The sequence below is a fragment of the Oncorhynchus mykiss genome, chromosome 9 (genome assembly GCF_057628025.1).
Source record: "Oncorhynchus mykiss isolate SJ-2025 chromosome 9, ASM5762802v1, whole genome shotgun sequence".
Classification (NCBI taxonomy): domain Eukaryota; kingdom Metazoa; phylum Chordata; class Actinopteri; order Salmoniformes; family Salmonidae; genus Oncorhynchus; species Oncorhynchus mykiss.
In genome coordinates this window covers 43,838,606-43,857,649 of record NC_143030.1, presented here as the reverse complement: position 1 = coordinate 43,857,649, position 19,044 = coordinate 43,838,606, and positions in this window count along the sequence as shown.

Sequence of the window (19,044 nt, the reverse complement as noted above, 5' to 3'; positions counted from 1 at the left end):
TGTCATGTGCCTTTTTTAATGAGAAGTTGCTTCCATCTGGCCGCTACCATAAAGGCCTGATTGGTGGAGTGCTGTAGAGATGGTTTTCCTTCTGGAAAGTTCTCCCGTCTCCACAGAGGAACTCTAGAGCTCTGTCAGAGTGACCATTGGGTTCTTGGTCACCTCCCTTACCAAGGCCCTTCTAATCAAATGAAATGTTATTGGTCACATACACGTTTATCAGATGTTGTTGCGAGTGTAGGGAAATGCTTGTGTTTCTAGCTCCAACAGTGACGTAATATCTTAACAATTTCACAATACACATCTAAAGGAATGGAATTAAGAATATATCAATATTTGGACAAGCAATATCAGAGCGGCATAGACTAAAATACAGTAGAATAGAATCCAGTGTGTACATATGAGATGAGTAATGCAAAATATGTAAACATTATGAAAGTGGCCTTTGATTTCAAGTCTATGTATATAGGGCAGCAGTCTCTAATGTGCTAGTGATGGTTATTTAACAGTCTGATGGCCTTGAGACTGAAAAACAGAATCCATCTCAAGGTCCCAACTTTGATGCACTTGCACTGACCTCGCCTTCTAAATGATAGCGGGATGAACAGGCAGTGGCTTGGGTGGTTGTTGTCCTTGATGATCTTTTTTGCCTTTCTGTGGTGTAGGTGTTCTAGAGGGCAGGTCGTTTGCCCCCGGTGATGCGTTGGGCAGACCTCACCACCTTCTGGAGAGCCCAGGCGGTGATACAGCCCGACAGGATGCACTCAATTGTGCATCTCTAAAAGCTTGAGGGTTTTAGGTGCCAAGCCAAATTTAGGTGCCACGCCTCCTGAGGTTGAAGAGCACAATCTTCACCACATTGTCTGTGTGGGTGAACTATTTCAGTTTGTCAGTGATGTGTCAGTGATTCTCCTCTGCGGTCCCTTTGATGTGGGTAGGGGGGTGCTCCCTCTGCTGTTTCCTGAAGTCCACGATCAGCTAATTTGTTTTGTTGAGGTTATTGTTCTGGCACCACACTCCTAGGGCCCTCACCTCCTCCCTGTAGGATGTCTCGTCATTGTTGGTAATCAGGCGTGCTACTGTTGTCATCTGCAAACTTGATGATTGTGTTGGTGGCTTGCGTGGCCACGCAGTCATGGGTGAACAGGGAGTACAGGAAGGGGCTGAGCATGCACCCTTGTGGGGCCCCTGTGTATAGGATCAGCAAAGTGGAGGTGTTGTTTCCTACCTTCACCACCTGGGGCGGCCCGTCAGGAAGTCCAGGACCGAGTTGCACAGGGCGGTGTTCAGACCCAGGTCTCGAGCTTAATGATGAGCATAAAGGGTACTTTGGTGTTGAATGCTAAGCTATAGTCAATGAACAGCATTCTTACATAGGTATTCCTCTTGTCCAGATGGGATTGTGCAGTGTGATGGCGATTGCATCGTCTGTGGATCTATTGGGGGGGTAAGCAAATTGAAGTGGGTCTAGGGTGTCGGGTAAGTGAGAGGTTATATGTTCCTTGACTAGTCTCTCAAAGCACTTCATGATGACAGAAGTGAGTGCTACAGGGCGATAGACATTTAGTTCAGTTAACTTTGCTTTCTTTTTTGTGCCTCAGATATGTGCCTCAACACAATCCTGTCTCGGAGCTCTACGGACAATTCCTACTTGGTTTTTGCTCTGACATGCACTGTCAACTGTGGGACCTTATGTAGACAGGTGTGCTTTTTCAAATCATGTCCAGTCAATTGAATTTACCCCAGGTGGACTTCAATCAAGTTCTAGAAACATCTCAAGGATGCTCAACGGAAACAGGATGCACCTGAGCTCAATTTCCAGTCTCATAGCAAAGGGTATGAATACTTATGTAAATAAGGTTTTTTATTTTTAATAAACATTGAATATTTTCTAAAAACCTGGTTTCGCTTTGCCATTATGGGGTATTGTGTGTAGATTGAAAAAATATATACACTACTGTTCAAAAGTTTGGGGTCACTTAGAAATGTCCTTGTTTTTTTTAAAGAAAAGCATTTTTTTTTTGTCCATTTAAAATAAAATTTTATCAGAAATACAGTGTAGACATTGTTGTAAATGACTTGAAGCTGGATTTTTTTTAATGGAAAATTGACATTGGTGTACAGAGGCCCATTATCAGCAACCATCACTCCTGTGTTCCAATGGCACATTGGGTTAGCTAATCCAAGTGTATCATTTTAAAGGGCTAATTGATCATTAGAAAACCCTTTTATAATTATGTTAGCACAGCTGAAAACTGTGCTGATTTACTGAAGCAATAAAACGGGTCCTCCTTTAGACTAGTTGAGTCTGTAGCATCAGCATTTGTGTGTTAAATTACAGGCTCAAAATGGCCAGAAACAAATAACTTTCTTCTGAAACTCGTCAGTCTATTCTTGTTCTGAGAAATGAAGGCTATTCCATGCGAGAAATTGCCAAGAACCTGAAGATCTCGTACAACGCTGTGTACTACTCCCTTCACAGAACAGGGCAAACTGGCTCTAACCAGAATAGAAAGAGGAGTGGGAGGCCCCGGTGCACAACTGAGCAAGAGGACAAGTACGTTAGTGTTAGTTTGAGAAACAGAAGCCTCAAGTCCTCAACTGGCAGCTTCATTAAATAGTATCTACAAAACACCAGTCTCAACGTTAACAGTGAAGAGGCAACTCCGGGAGGCTGGTCTTCTAGTCAGAGTTCCTCTGTCCAGTGTCAGTGACTGGTGTTTCACATAAGTTCTGAACCTATATACATTTTACTGACACAGTATATTTTACATTATTTTACATTGTTAGTCCCACCCTTCAGCTCCACTCAACCCCGCCAATCTATCTCTTTAACTGGATGGAGTTGGATGGATGGAGTTATCTCAATACTTTGTTATATACCATATATATATTTTTTTTTTTGGGGGGGGATATTGGCCCATTCCTCCATGCAGATCTCCTCTAGAGCAGTGATGTTTTGGGGCTGTTGCTGGGCATCACAGACTTTCAACCCTCCAAAGATTTTCTATGGGGTTGAGATCTGGAGACGGGCTAGGCCACTCCAGGACCTTGAAATGCTTCTTACGAAGCCACTCCTTTGTTGCCCGGGCGGTGTGTTTGGGATCATTGTCATGCTGAAAGACCCAGCCATGTTTCATCTTCAATGCCATTGCTGATGGAAGGAGGTTTTCACTCAAAATCTCACGATACATGGCCCCATTCATTCTTTCCTTTACACGGATCAGTCGTCCTGGTCCCTTTGCAGAAAAACAGCCCCAAAGCATGATGTTTCCACCTCCATGCTTCACAGTAGGTATGGTGTTCTTTGGATGCAACTCAGCATTCTTTGTCCTCCAAACACGACGAGTTGAGTTTTTACCAAAAAGTTATATTTTGGTTTCATCTGACCATATGACATTCTCCCAATCTTCTTCTGGATCATCCAAATGCTCTCTAGCAAACTTCAGACGGGCCTGGACATGTACTGGCTTAAGCAGGGGGACACGTCTGGCACTGCAGGATTTGAGTCCCTGGCGGCGTAGTGTGTTACTGATGGTAGGCTTTGTTACTTTGGTCCCAGCTCTCTGCAGGTCATTCACTAGGTCCCCTGTGTGGTTCTGGGATTTTTGCTCACCGTTCTTGTGATCATTTGAACCCCTCCGGGTGTCACGACTTCTACCGAAGTCGTTGCCTCTCCTTGTTCGGGCGGTGCTCGGCGTTCGACGTCACCGGTCTTCTAGCCATCATTGATCCATTTTTCATTTTCCATTGGTTTTGTCTTGTCTTCCCACACACCTGTTTTCAATCTCATTCATTACCTGTTGTGTATTTAACCCTCTGTTTCCCCTCATGTCTTTGTCAGAGATTGTTTTATTGTCAGTGTTGTTTATTTGTTGTGTTGTTCGCGACGGGTCCTCGTACCCATGTTTGTTCATGTCTGTACTTTAAGTGTTATGGAGCATGTTCCGTGGACATTTATTAAAATACTCCATTTACACTCCATTTTGACTCTCCTGTGCCTGACTTCCCTGCCACCTATACACACGGCGCTGACACGGGGTGAGATCTAGAGTGGAGCCCAAGAACGAGGGAGATTATCAGTGGTCTTGTATGTCTTCCATTTCCTAATAATTGCTCCCACAGTTGATTTCTTCAAACCAAGCTGCTTACCTATTGCAGATTCAGTCTTCCCAGCCTGGTGCGGGTCTACAATTTTGTTTCTGGTGTCCTTTGACAGCTCTTTGGTCTTGGCCATAGTGGAGTTTGGAGTGTGACTGTTTGAGGTTGTGGACAGGTGTCTTTTATACTGATAACAAGTTCAAACAGGTGCCATTAATACAGGTAACGAGTGGAGGACAGAGGAGCCTCTTAATCGGAATGGCCAATTTAATTAGGACCGATTTTCAACAATCGGAAATCTGTATTTTTGGACACCGATTTGGCCGATTTTTAGTTATTTAAAAAAAAAAAAACGTTTTTACACCTTTATTTAATCTTTATTTAACTAGGCAAGTCAGTTAAGAAGAAATTCTTATTTTCAATGACGGCCTAGGAACGGTGGGTTAACTGCCTCGTTCAGGGGCAGAACGACAGATTTTTCCCTTGTCAGCTCGGGGATTCAATCTTGCAACCTTACAGTTAACTCGTCCAACGCTCTAACCACCTGATTACATTGCATTCCACGAGGAGCCTGCCTGTTACGCGAATGCAGTAAGCCAAGGTAAGTTGCTAGCTAGCATTAAACTTATCTTATAAAAAACAATCAATCAATCATAATCACTAGTTACCTACGCATGGTTGATGATATTACTAGTTTATCTAGCGTGTCCTCCGTTGCATATAATCGATGCGGTGCATATTCGCGAAAAAGGACTATCGTTGCTCCAATGTATACCTAACCATAAACATCAATGCCTTACTTAAAATCAGTACACAGAAGTATATATTTTTAAACCTGCATATTTAGCTAAACGAAATCCAGGTTAGCAGGCAATATTAACCAGGTGAAATTGTGTCACTTCTCTTGCGTTCATTGCACACAGAGTCAGTGTATATGCAACAGTTTTGGCCGCCTAATTTGCCAGACTTTTACGTAATTATGACATAACATTGAAGGTTGTGCAATGTAACAGGAATATTTAGATTTATGGATGCCACCCGTTAGATAAAATACGGAACGGTTCCATATTTCACTGAAAGAATAAACGTCTTGTTTTCGAGATGATAGTTTCCGGATTTGACCATATTAATGCCCTAAGGCTCGTATTTCTGTGTTATTATGTTATAATTAAGTCTATGATTTGATCGAGCAGTCTGACTGAGCGGTGTTAGGCACCAGCAGGCTCGTAAGCATTCATTCAAACAGCACTTTAGTGCGTTTTGCCAGCATCTCTTCCTTGTGCTTCAAGCATTGCGCTGTTTATGACTTCAAGCCTATCAACTTCCGAGATTAGGCTGGTGTAACAGATGTGAAATGGCTAGCTAGTTAGCAGGGTTCACGCTAATAGCGTTTCAAACGTCACTCGCTCTGAGACTTGGAGTGGTTGTTCCCCTTGCTCTGCATGGGTAACGCTGCTTCGAGGGTGGCTGTTGTCGATGTGTTCCTGGTTCGAGCCCAGGTAGGAGCGAGGAGAGGGACGGAAGCTATACTTTTACACTGGCAATACTAAAGTGCCTATAAGAACATCCAATAGTCAAAGGGTAATGAAATACAAATGGTATAGAGAGAAATAGTCATATAATTTCTGTAATAACTACTACCTAAAACTTCTTACCTGGGAATATTGAAGACTCATGTTAAAAAGAACCACCAGCTTTCATATGTTCTCATGTTCTGAGCAAGGAACTTAAATGTTAGCTTTCTTACATAGCACACTTTTACTTTCTTCTCCAACACTTTGTTTAAACCAAATTGAACATGTTCCATTATTTATTTGAGGCTAAATTGATTTGATTGATGTATTATATTAAGTTAAAATAAGTGTTCATTCAGTATTGTTGTAATTGTCATTATCACAAATCTATTTTAAAAACCGTCCGATTAATCGGTATCGGCTTTTTTGGTCCTCCAATAATCGGTATCGGTGTTGAAAAATCATAATCGGTCGACCTCTAGTACAGGTGCATCAAAGCTAGGACCGAGAGACTGAAAAACAGCTTCAGACTGACAGGCCATCAGACTGTTAAACAGCCATCACTAACATTGAGTGGCTGCTGCCAACATACTGACTCAAATCTCTAGCCACTTTCATAATAAAAAATTGGATGTAATAAATGTATCACTAGTCACTTTAAACAATGGCACTTTACATAATGTTTACATACCCTACATTACTCATCTTATATGTATATACTGTACTCTATACCATTTACTGCATCTTGCCTATGCCGTTCGGCCATCGCTCATCCATATATTTATATGTACATATTCTTATTCAATCCTTTACACTTGTGTGTATATGGTAGTTGTTGTGAAATTATTAGATTACTGCACGGTCGGAACTAGAAGCACAAGCATTTCGCTACACTCACATTAACATCTGCTAACCATGTGTATGTGACTAATAAAATTGGATTTGATTTAATAGCTAACATTTTGATGGACATAATAAATAGATATGCTTATAATGGACAAACTTGTTTTTCTCCTCTTGACAGTTTAATACTTTCTGAGAAGTAGCCATTATTTACTATTTTACACCTAGGGTTACTATACATAACTTTAACCCATTGTATAAGAGATTCTCCAAAATGTGAAATATTCAAGGCATTTACAGTGCCTTTGGAAAGTATTCAGACCCCTTCACTTTTTCCTCACTTTGTTACGTTACAGCGTTATTCCAAAATTGATGCTAAAAATGTATAATTGTCATCAATCTACACACAATACCCCATAAAGACAAAGCGAAAACAGTTTTTTGGAAGTTTTTACAAATAAATAAAACAACTGGTACCTTATTTATATAAGTATTTAGACCCTTTGCTATGAGACTCGAAGTTGAGCTTAGGTGCATCCGGTTTCCATTGATCATCCTTGAGATGTTTCTGAAACTTGATTGGAGTCCACCTGTGGTAAATTCACTTGATTGGACATGATTTGGAAAAGCACACACCTATCTATAGAAGGTCCCACAGTTGACAGTGCATGTAAAAACCAAGCCATGAGGTCATAGGAATTGTCCATAGAGCCCAGAGACAGGATTGTGTTGAGGCACAGATCTGGGGAAGGGTACAAAACCATTTCTGCAGCATTGAAGATCCCCAAGAACACAGTGGCCTCCATCATTCTTAAATGGAAGAAGTTTGGAACCACCAAGAGACTCTTCCTAGAGCTGACCGCCCAGCCAAACTGAGCAATTCGGGGAGGTGACCAAGAGCCCAATGGTCACTGACAGAGCTCTAGAGTTCCTCTGCGGAGATGGGACAACCTTTGCTGCAGCACTCCATCGATCAGGCCTTTATGGTTGAGTGGCCAGACGGAAGCCACTTCTCAGTAAAAGGCACGACAGCCCATTTGGAGTTTGCCAAAAGGCACCCAAAGGACTCTCTGGTCTGATGAAACCAAGATTGAACACTTTGGCCTGAATGCCAAGCGTCATGTCGAGGACACCAGGCACCACTCATCACCAGGTTAATACCATCCCTACTGTGATGCATGGTGGTGGCAGCATCGTGCTGTGGGTATGTTTTTCAGTGGCAGGGACTGAAAGACTAGTCAGGATCGAGGAAAAGATTAACTGAGCAAAGTACAGAGATTCTTGATGAAAACCTGCTTCAGAGCTCTCAGTACCTCAGACTGGGGCGAAGGTTCCCCTTCCAAAATGACAATGACCTTAATCACACAGCCAAGACAACGCAGGAGTGGCTTCGGGACAAGTCTCTCAATGTCCTTGAGTGACCCAGCCAGAGCCCGGACTTGAACCCGATCGAACATCTCTGGATAGACCTGAAAATAGCTGTGCAGCGATGCTCCCAATCCGACCTGACAACGCTTGAGAGGATCTGCAGAGAAGACTGGGCGAAATTTCCCAAATACAGGTGTCCCAAGCTTGTAGCGTCATCAAATCAAATGTATTTATATAGCCCTTCTTACATCAGCTGATATCTCAAAGTGCTGTACATAAACCCAGCCTAAAACCCTAAACAGCAAGCAATGCAGGTGTAGAAGCATACCCATGAAGACTCAAGGCTGCAATTGCTGCCAAAGGTGCTTCAACAAAATGCTGAGTAAAGGGTCTGAATACATGTGTAAATGTGATATTTCAGGTTTTTATTTTTAATGCATTTGCAAATAAAATCTGAAACTGCTTTTGCTTTGTTATTATGGGGTATTGTCTGTAGATTGATGAGGGGGGAAAAACTATTTAATCAATTTTAGAATAAGGCTGTAACCTAACAATGTGGAAAAAGTCGAGGGGTCTGAATACTTTCCGAATGCGTTTGTATATATAAATTCCAGTAGTACTTTATCCAAAGCCTTTTCAAAGTCAGCTATGAATACCAGGCCTGGTTTCCTAGATTTTTAATATTGCTCTATTGTTTCCAGTACTTGTATTATCTTCAATGTATTGTCCATGTAAAAAAACGTGTCTGATTTAGGATGAATAATATCCGACAAACCTGTTTTAATTCTATGCGCTATGCACTTTGCTCTAATTTTTGGCATGACAACACTGAAGTGTAATTTATGTTTACCACTTCTGTCCTGTTTCAGTAATAATGAAATCAGTATCTGATAACCACTCCTACAAAAATGGTAGAATAAAACATGCTAATAATGGTCCTCTGAGTATATCAAAAAAAGGTTTGGTATACCTCAACTGTTATGCCATCCAACCCTGGAGTTTTCCCAGACTTAAAGGCTTATCAAGAAGTTCCTCTGTAATTTGGGCTTCACTTGAGTCTTTCTGTACAGCTGTTAATTTTACATTATTAATTGGAAAAAAAATCCATACACTTAACTTTTGTTAGTAAAATAGAGGAGATTGAAACAAAAACATATAATTAAAGTACTTTGCTTCCTCTTCAAAATATTGTTTGGTGAATAATGGGTGATTCCGTCATTTGTAATACATTTCAGAAAAGTATTTTTGGTACCATTTCTATGTTGAAGATTTAAAAAATAATTTGGTGCATTTCCCCCCCATCTTTCATCCAGTTCACTTAATTTTTTTATAATATATTACACTTGATCTTTCTTGATGTTCCTTCATTTCTCTTTGAGGCACAGAATAAGTTAGCAATAAAAACTGTACCATTGTTTTCCTCTATCTAACTGTACTGTTAGTCCTTCTATTTCGTTTGTTATAATGGACTCTTTTGACCTAAATTTATTTTGTTTTAAAGGAGTATTGAATTGCATGGCGTCTAAAGGCACATTTAAAAGTGCCCCATACAATAAGGGGATCTGCTCTACCTAGATTATGTCAGAAAAAGTCAGTTATACATTTAAAAACAAGTTATCATCCAAGAGGCTTTGATTAAAAATGGAAATGGAAAACCTGGATGCGTAAGGTAGGTTTTATATAAAAAGTGTTTCTCAACAGAACGACAAACACACTTGACAGACTCAACAAAGAAGCCATGCCTAATACGCAGCTATAATAACACCATTCTTGTCAATTTAACAACACTTTTAAACGTGTTACTGTTATCAAATCAGGAGAAGAAGAAGTGAAGGAAGCAGCATAGGAAAAATGGGTGAAGGTAGGGTGGGTTTATAAGGATAAGATAGAGTTCCAAAGTGCATGAAGTTGAGGGACCATGGGGCATAGTGTGGAATAAGGGGTAGGTAGAGGGATGGTTGGTTATGGAATAAACATAAAATGGGGTGCTGAGGTGCTTCTGCATAAATATCTGGCCCCTGTTCCTCTGCGCTATTCCATCTGTTGCAGCATTTTAAATCGTGGTCTTCGTGTGTCTGTGAATCACAATATTTCTACAAATTGAGCTATAGACAATACAACTTAAGCATTGAGGAGAGCATTTTGTTGACAACATGGTGGTTTACACTATGTCTACTGTGTGTGAATGATAGAAGAATCTTACCCCAGCTGTGTGTCCATTTGACTGTGTGTGGTCACTTAGGCCTGCACACCAACCTGTACTGGGACCATTGCAGACTTGGGATACTTGCTCTCAAAGTGCTGCTCGGATGTCTTTGGGTCTGCACTTCTAAAGGTCAAGTACAAAATGGAGGAAGATAATCTGTGGCTTAGATTGAAATCACAGTTGACACAAATGATAAACTAAGCAATACGATGCAACAAACTGCTCCACATGTGAAAGACTGTACCACACAGGCCAGTACAATAGCCTACACATGGAGAGGAACCTAAAGGCACATACAGTACCAACCAATACTACTCACCCGACAAACAGGGCAGGTGTACTGTGGACCTGTGCTGCCTTGGCTTCTGGTTCGGAGCTGCTCCCTTTTTAGTAGCTGCCGCCATGGCATCAGTCAACAAGTTAAAGTTCCATTTGAGAGTGGAGCATGCATACCTTCAGAAAGTATTTACAAGCTCAGGAGTAAAAATGTTTAACAAGTCACATAAGTTGCAAGGACTCACTCTGTGTTCAATAATGGTGGTTAACATGATTTTGAATGATGACTTAATCGCTGTACCCCACACATACAATTATCTGTAAGGTCCCTCAGTCGAGCAGACATTAAATATCCCTTTGAGCATGCTGAAGTTATTAATTACACTTTGGATAGGGTGTCAATACACCCAGTCACTACAAGGATACAGGCGTTCTTCTTAACAGTTGCTGGAGAGGAAGGAAACCGCTCTGGGATTTCACCATGAGGCCAATGGTGACGTTAAAACAGTTACAAAGTTTAATGGCTGAGATAGAAACGAAGGTTGGATCAACAACATTGTACACAGAACAAAAATATAAACGCAACATGTAAAGTGTTGGTCCCATGCTTCATGAGCTGAAATAAAAGTTCCCAGACATTTTCCATATGCACAAATGTTGTGAACAAATGTGTTTACATCCCTGTTAGTGAGCATTTTATTCTTTGCCAAGATAATTCATCCAACTGACAGGTGTGGCATATCAAGAAGCTGATTAAACAGCATGATCATTACCCAGGTGCACCTTGTGCTGGGAACAACAAAAGGTCAGAAATACAGTGTAGACATTGTTAATGTTGTAAATGACTGTTGTAGCTGGAAACAGCTGATTTTTAATGGAATATCTTCATAGGCGTACAAAGGCCCATTATCAGCAACAATCAGTCCTGTGTTCCAGTGGCACGTTGTGTTAGCTAATCCAAGTTTATCATTGTAAAAGGCTAATTGATCATTAGAAAACCTTTTTGCAATCATGTTAGCACAGCTGAAAACTGTTGTGCTGATTTAAAGAAGCAATACAACTGGCCTTCAGTAGACTAGTTGATTATCTTGAGCATCAGCATTTGTGGGCTCGTTTACAGGCTCAAATGGCCAGAAACAAATACTTTCTTCTGAAATGCATCAGTTTGTTCTTGTTCTGAGTAAATGAAGGCTATTCCATGCGAGAAATTGCCAAGAACCTGAAGATCTCGTACAACGCTGTGCACTACTCCCTTCACAGAACAGCGCAAACTGGCTCTAACCAGAATAGAAAGAGGAGTGGGGGCTCCTGGTGCACAATTGAGCAAGAGGACAAGTACATTAGTGTCTAGTTTGAGAAACAGACACCTCACAAATCTTCAACTGGCAGCTTCATTAAATAGTACCTGCAAAACACCAGTCTCAACGTCAACAGTGAAGAGGCGACACTGGGATGGCCTTCTAGTCAGAGTAACAAAGAAAAAGCCATATCAGACTGGCCAATAAAAAGAAAAGATTAAGATGGGCAAAAGAACACAGACACTGGAAATAGGAAGATTGGAAAAAAGTGTTATGGACAGATGAATCTAAATTTGAGGTGTTCGGATCACAAAGAAGAACAATTGTGAGACGCAGAAAAAAGGAAAAGATGCTGGATGAGTGCTTGACGCCATCTGCCAAGCATGGTGGAAGCAATGTGATGGTCTTGGGGGGTGCTCTGGTGGTGGTAAAGTGGGAGATTTGTTCAAGGTTAAAGGGATCTTGAAGAAGGAAGGCTTTCACTCCATTTTGCAACACCATGCCATACCCTGTGGACAATGCTTAATTGGAGCCAATTTCCTCCTACAACAGGACAATGACACAAAGCACAGCTTCAAACTATGCATGAACTATTTAGGGAAGAAGCAGTCAGCTGGTATTTCTGTCTATAGTGGAGTGGCCAGCACAACCCTATTGAGCTGTTGTGGGAGCAGCTTGACCATATGGTAGTGTGCTCATCAAGCCAGTCCAACTTGTTTCAGGAAGCATGGGGTGAAATCTCTTTAGTTTTCCTCAACAAATTGACAACTAGAATGCCAAAGGTCTGCAAGGCTATAATTTATCCAAATTGAAGATTCTTTGACAAAAGCAAAGTTTGAAAGACACAATTATTATTTCAATTAAAAATCATTATTTATAACCTTGTCAACGTCTTGACTATATTTCCTACTCATTTTGCAACTAATTTCATGTATGTTTTCATGGAAAACAATGACATTTCTAGGTGATCCCAAACTTTTGAACGGTAGTGTATATGCACTCATTACTATAAGTTGCTTTGGATAAGAGTGTCTGCTAAATGACTAAAATGTAAACATAAATTAGCTATTAGCTAAAGTTAGTGCAAACATTCCATGAACTTGCTAGCTTGTCCGCTACCTCGCTAGGTCTGGAGGCTGTCTGTATTTTTGTTTAAAACAGCATACTTTTGAGCCTCCCGAGTGCTGCGGTGGTCTAAGGCACTGCTCTGCAGTGCTTGAGGCGTCACTATAGACCCGGATTTGATCCCGTGTGTCGCACAATTGGCCCAGCGTCGTCTGGGTTAGGGGAGAGTTTGGCCGGCCGGGATGTCCTTGTCCCGTCGCAATCTAGCAACTCCTGTGGCGGGCCGGGTCAAGCGAGCAGTATGTCAAGAAGCAGTGGGGCTTGGCGGGTCGTATTTCGGAGGACGCATGGCTCTCCACCTTCACCTCTCCCAAGTCCATACGGGAGTTGCAGCGATTGGACAAGACTGTAACTACCAATTGGGTATCCCGAAATTGAGGAGAAAAACATTTGTGGACACCCCTTAAAATTAGTGGATTCGGCTATTTCAGCCACACCCGTTGCTGACAGTTCATTAAAGTTGAGCACACTGCCATGCAACCTCCATAAACAAACATGGCAGTAGAATGGCCTTACTGAAGAGCTCAGTGACTTTCAACGTGGCACCATCATAGGATGCCACCTTTCCAACAAGTCAGTTCGTCAAATTTCTGTCCTGCTAGAGCTGCCCTGGTCAACTTTGTGGATGTTTCACACAGTGGATGTTTCTCAAAATGCATACTACCGTGCTTCGAGCACCCACATTTAAAGAAGTCCAGAGAGGACATATGAATAAATAAAAAAATATGCCGCGTTATGTCTATCATAACTTATTTCATGATCACAACATAACAAGTTGTTTTTGTTGAGATCACAAGATAAAAGTACCACTCATCATCCATTGATTTGTTCAGATGCACGATAACCACTTCATGAAGAAGCCCCGTGGCAGCGTTGATCGCATTGCGGGGCATTTTATCCTTGAACAATGCCTGAGAGGCAGCCCTGTCTCCCAGTCTGCGTGCCGCCCCCCCAAGACCACAGCCAATCATATGCAAGGAACAACACTTAACTTGGCTAGTCTTGTGAGATAGTTAGTTAGTCTTGTTATCTATCCTGGTTGTTAGCTCGCATAACTGATATGTGTATAATTATAAGGAACACTTCATGTTTTGTGAATAATATTTACATTTACAGTTGGTAGGCTCCATTCCTGACAGGCTGATCAGATTACATTTCAGCCTCAGAGGCTGATAAATCAGGATGCTGCCTTGCAGGCTATTTCATATGTAAGGCTCTTTGCAGACAGCCTACAAGGCAGCATCATGGCTTATTAGTCTCTGAGGCTGCTATTGAATCTGATCAGCCTGCCAGGAATAGAGTGCACCCTGTCTAGATCACATACATAATGCACTGACTTCTAACCTGCCTGCAATGACCTTTAACTATGAAACAGCCTACAAAACAGAATCCTGATTTATAAGCCTCTGAGGCTGCTATTGAATCTGATCAAGATCTGAGGCTGAAATGTAATCTGATCAGCCTGTCAGGAATGGAGCTCACCCACTATGTAAATATTATCTATAAAACATGAAGTGTCCCTTACAATTATGCACATATTAATTATGCACGAGGCGGCAGGGTAGCCTAGTGGTTAGAGCGTTGGACTAGTAACCGAAAGGTTGCAAGTTTGAATCCCCGAACTGACAAGGTACAAATCTGTCGTTCTGCCCCTGAACAAGGCAGTTAACACACTGTTCCTAGGCCGTCATTGAAAATAAGAATTTGTTCTTAACTGACTTGCCTAGTTAAATAAAAAAATGCACGCTAACAACCATCATAGATAACAAGCCCCAAGAGCTCTTAGCTCAAGGTAAGGGACATTTTTAGCTTGCTATAACATTCTAATTTATGAACTGATAATGAGCTCCAAACACAAATGAAAGCATGATGTTCACATGAAATGTACCATCCCTTAGTGTAACAATAAATAATCATCTATTTTTATTCCTTATAACTGGAACTGCAATCAGGAGGTAGCCAGCTAACTAACTACTAGTCTTTGTTAGCCACGGCTAGTGGTCTTCACCTTTTTCTCCGTCACCAGCCAGCCTTAACTCAGACAACACCTGCCAGTCTGCACAGAGCAATATCAACCCAGAGCAAATCGGACTGCTTCTCTACCACATCACCGGATTTCTGCCGCTCTGGATCATTACACCGGGTAATCGCAGCTAGCTAGCTGCAAACGAGTGGCTACTGTTAGCTAACACCTCTGTCCCGAAGCAAGCACCGGCTAACCTTGAGCTAGCCTCGAGCTAGGCCCATATACCAGCTAATTCTAGGGCTACAATACCTCCTTTTCCAATTGGCCTGGACCCTTTATTGTCGACACGGAGCCCTGCCGATCCATCACGACTGGACTGCCGACATGATCGCCCGATGTGGGCTCAACAGGCTATTCTGTTACGATGTCGCCGAAGAACTATCTACTAGCCCCGGCCCGCTACCTTTTTTGAACGCTGTGCCCCCTGCTCGCCTAGTGTAGTAGTGACTACCGAACGGCACCCTGACTCACCTATTACTGCTCTTTTGACCCTATGATCACTCGGCTACACAGCTGATGCACCCTGGACTGTTTCAATAACAAGGTACCTCATTTTGTTCACCTGCCAGCCCCAGCCTCGAACTCCTGTATGTACCTAACTGACCCGCTCTGCCCATTCATCGCCATTTACCCGTTGTTATCTTAGCTCTCCTGATCAAAACCTGTGATTGCTTTATGCCTTTCTCTAATGTCAATATGCCTTGTCTACTGCTTTCTTGGCTAGTTCTTATTGTTTTATTTTGCTGTAGAGCCCTCAGTCCCACTCAACATGCCTTAGATAGCTCCTTTGTCCCACATATCACCTGGCTTAACTGGTGCCTCCAGAGACGAAACCTCTCTCATCGTCACTCAACGCCTAGGTTTACCTCCGCTGTACTCACATCCTACCATACAATTGTCTGTACATTATGCCCTGAATCTATTCTACCACGCCCAGAAATCTGCTCCTTTTATTCTCTGTCCCAAACGCACTAGACAACCAGTCAGTCCTCTGTTCTTCTGGTGATGTAGAGGTTAACTCATTCCTATTCCCCAGGCGCTATTCTGTAACCGTAAAAGCCTTAGTTTCATGCATGTTAACATCAGAAGCCTCCTCCCCAAGTTTGTTTTATTCACTGCTTTAGCACACTCCGCCAACCCTGATGTCCTAGCCGTGTCTGAATCCTGGCTTTGGAAGGCCACCAAAAATTCTGAAATTTCCATCCCCAACTACAACATTTTCCGCCAAGATAGAACTGCCAAAGGGGGTGCAGAGTTCTGTCATGCTATCCAGGTCTGTTCCCAAACAGTTTGAGCCTTTCCAAAATAAGTCTCTCAATGTTGCCATTTGTTATAGACCCCCCTCAGCCCCCGGCTGTGCCCTGGACACCATATGTGAATTAATTGCCCCCCATTTTTATCTTCAGAGTTTGTACTGTTAGGTGACCTAAACTGGGATTTGCTTAAGACCCCGGTCTTCCTACAATCTAAGCTAGATGCCCTCAATCTCACACAATCTGTAAACATGGGCACCCTCATAGATCATCCTGACCAAAATGCACTCTTAAATACACCTCCGCTGTCTTCAACCAGGATCTCAGCGATCACTGCCTCATTTCCTGTGTCCGTAATGGGTCTGCGGTCAAACGACCACCCCTCATCACTGTCAAAAGCTCCCTAAAACACTTCAGCAATCAGGCCTTTCTAATCGACCTGGCCTGGGTATCCTGGAAGGATATTGACCTCATTCCGTCAGTAGGATGCCTGGTTATTCTCTAAAAGTGCTTTCCTCACCATCTTAAATAAGCATGCCCCATTCAAAATAATGTAGAACTAAGAACAGATATAGCCCTTGGTTCACTCCAGACTTGACTGCCCTTGACCAGCACAAAAACATCCTGTGGCATACTGCATTAGCATTGAATAGCCCCCGCGATCTGTAACTTTTCAGGGAAGTTAGGAACCAATATACACAGGCAGTTAGGAAAGCAAAGGCTAGCTTTTTCAAACAGAAATTTGCATCCTTTAGCACAAACTCCAAAAAGTTCTCGGACACTGTAAAGTCAACGGAGAATAAGAGCACCTTCTCCCAGCTATCCACTGCACTGAGGCTAGGAAACACTGATAAATCTACGATAATCAAACATTTCAATAAGCATTTTTCTACGGCTGGCCATGCTTTCCACCTGGCCTCCCCTACCCCGGTTAACAGCTCTGCACCCCCCACAGCAACTTGCCCAGGCCTCCCCCATTTCTCCTTCACCCAAATCCAGATAGCTGATGTTCTGAAAGAGCTGCATAATCTGGACCCCTACAAATCAGCTGGGCTACACAATCTGGACCCTCTTTTCCTAAAATGATCTGCCGCAATTGTTGCAACCCCTATTTGAGATCTGAGATCCCTAAAGATTGGAAAGCTGCCACAGTCATCCCCCTCTTCAAAGGAGGAGGCACTCTAGACCCAAACTGCTACTGACCATTATCTATCCTACCCTGCCTTAGTCTTCAAAAGCCAAGTTAACAAACAGATCACCAACCATTTTGAATCCCACCATACCTTTTCCGCTATGCAATCTGGTTTCCGAGCTGGTCATGGGTGTACGTCAGCCACGCTCAAGGTCCTAAACGGTATCATAACTGCCATGTATAAAAGACAATACTGTGCAGCCGTCTTCATCGACCTGGCCAAGGCCTTAGACTCTGTCAATCACCGCATTCTTATCGGCAGACTCAACTGCCTTGGTTTCTCAAATGACTGCCTCGCCTGGTTCACCAACTACTTCTCAGATAGATTTTAGTGTGTCAAATCGGAGGGCCTGTTGTCTGGACCTCTGGCAGTCTCTATGGGGGTGCCACAGGGTTAAATTCTGGGGCTGACTCTTTTCTCTGTCTACATCAATGATGTCGCACTTGCTGCTGGTGATTCTCTGATCCACCTCTACGCAGACGACACCATTCTGTATACGTTTGGCCCTTCTTTGGACACTGTGTTAACAAACCTCCAGACGAGCTTCAATGCCATACAACACTCCTTCCGTGGCCTCCAACTGCTCTTAATAACTTTTTAGGGATAGGGGGCAGTATTCAGAAGTTTGGATGACTGAGGTGCCCAAAGTAAACTGCCTGTTACTCAGGCCCAGAAGCTAGGATATGTATATAATTTGTAGATGTGGATAGAAAACACTCTAAAGTATCCAAAACGGTTAAAATAATGTCTGTGAGTATAACAGAAATGATATGACAGGCGAAAACCTGAGGAAAATCCATCCAGGAAGTGGGATATTTTTGATGTGGGTACTTTTCAATTGAATGCCTATACAGTATGTAATGGGTTAGGACCCAGATTGCAGTTCCTATGTCTTCCACTAGATGTCAAAAGTCTTTAGACATTGTTTCAGGCTTATTTTCTAAAAAAGGAGGAAGAATGAGACCCTTTTGTCAGTGGACTGTAGAATGAGCAGAGCTGGTTTGCGCGCGTGACCGATTGCGCGCCCTTCGTTGTTTTTCCTTTCTATTGAATACGCTATTGTCCTGTTGAAATATTATTGATTATTTAGACAATAGACAACCTGATGATTAATTATAAACATATTTTGACATGTTTGACGAACTTTACCGGTACTAATAGGATGTATTAGGATGCATGTTGTGACCGCCTTTGATCCAGTGGATTACTGAAACAAAACGCCAGAAAAACAGAGTTTTGGGGATATAAAGAGGGGCTTTATCAAACATTTATTGTGTAACAGGGACTCTTGTGACTGCAGATGAAGATCATCAAAGGTAAGTGATTAATTGTATCGCTATTTCTGACTTTCGTGACTCCTCTACTTGGCTTGAAAATGTTTGTATGCTTTTGTAAGCGGGGCGCTGTCCTCAGATAATCGCATGGTATGCTTTCCCCGTGAAGCCTTTTTTAAATCTGACACCACGGCTGGATTACCAAGTAGTTAATCTTTAAGTCGATGTATAACACTTGTATGAATGTTTATTATGACTATTTCTGTATTTTGAATTTGGTGCTCTGCAATTTCACCGGATGTTGTCGAGGTGGGTCGCTAACGGAACGCCTATCCCAGACAGGTTTTAAATGCAAGTTAAACTAAATGCATGCTCTTCAACCGATCGCTGCCCACACCCGCCGCCCGTCTAACATCACTACTCTGGACGGTTCTGTCTTAGAATATGTGGACAACTGCAAATACCTAGGTGTCTGGTTTGACCGCAAACTCTCCTTCCAGACTCACATTAAGCATCTCCAATCCAAAATTAAATCTAGAATCGGCTTCCTATTTCGCAACAAAGCAT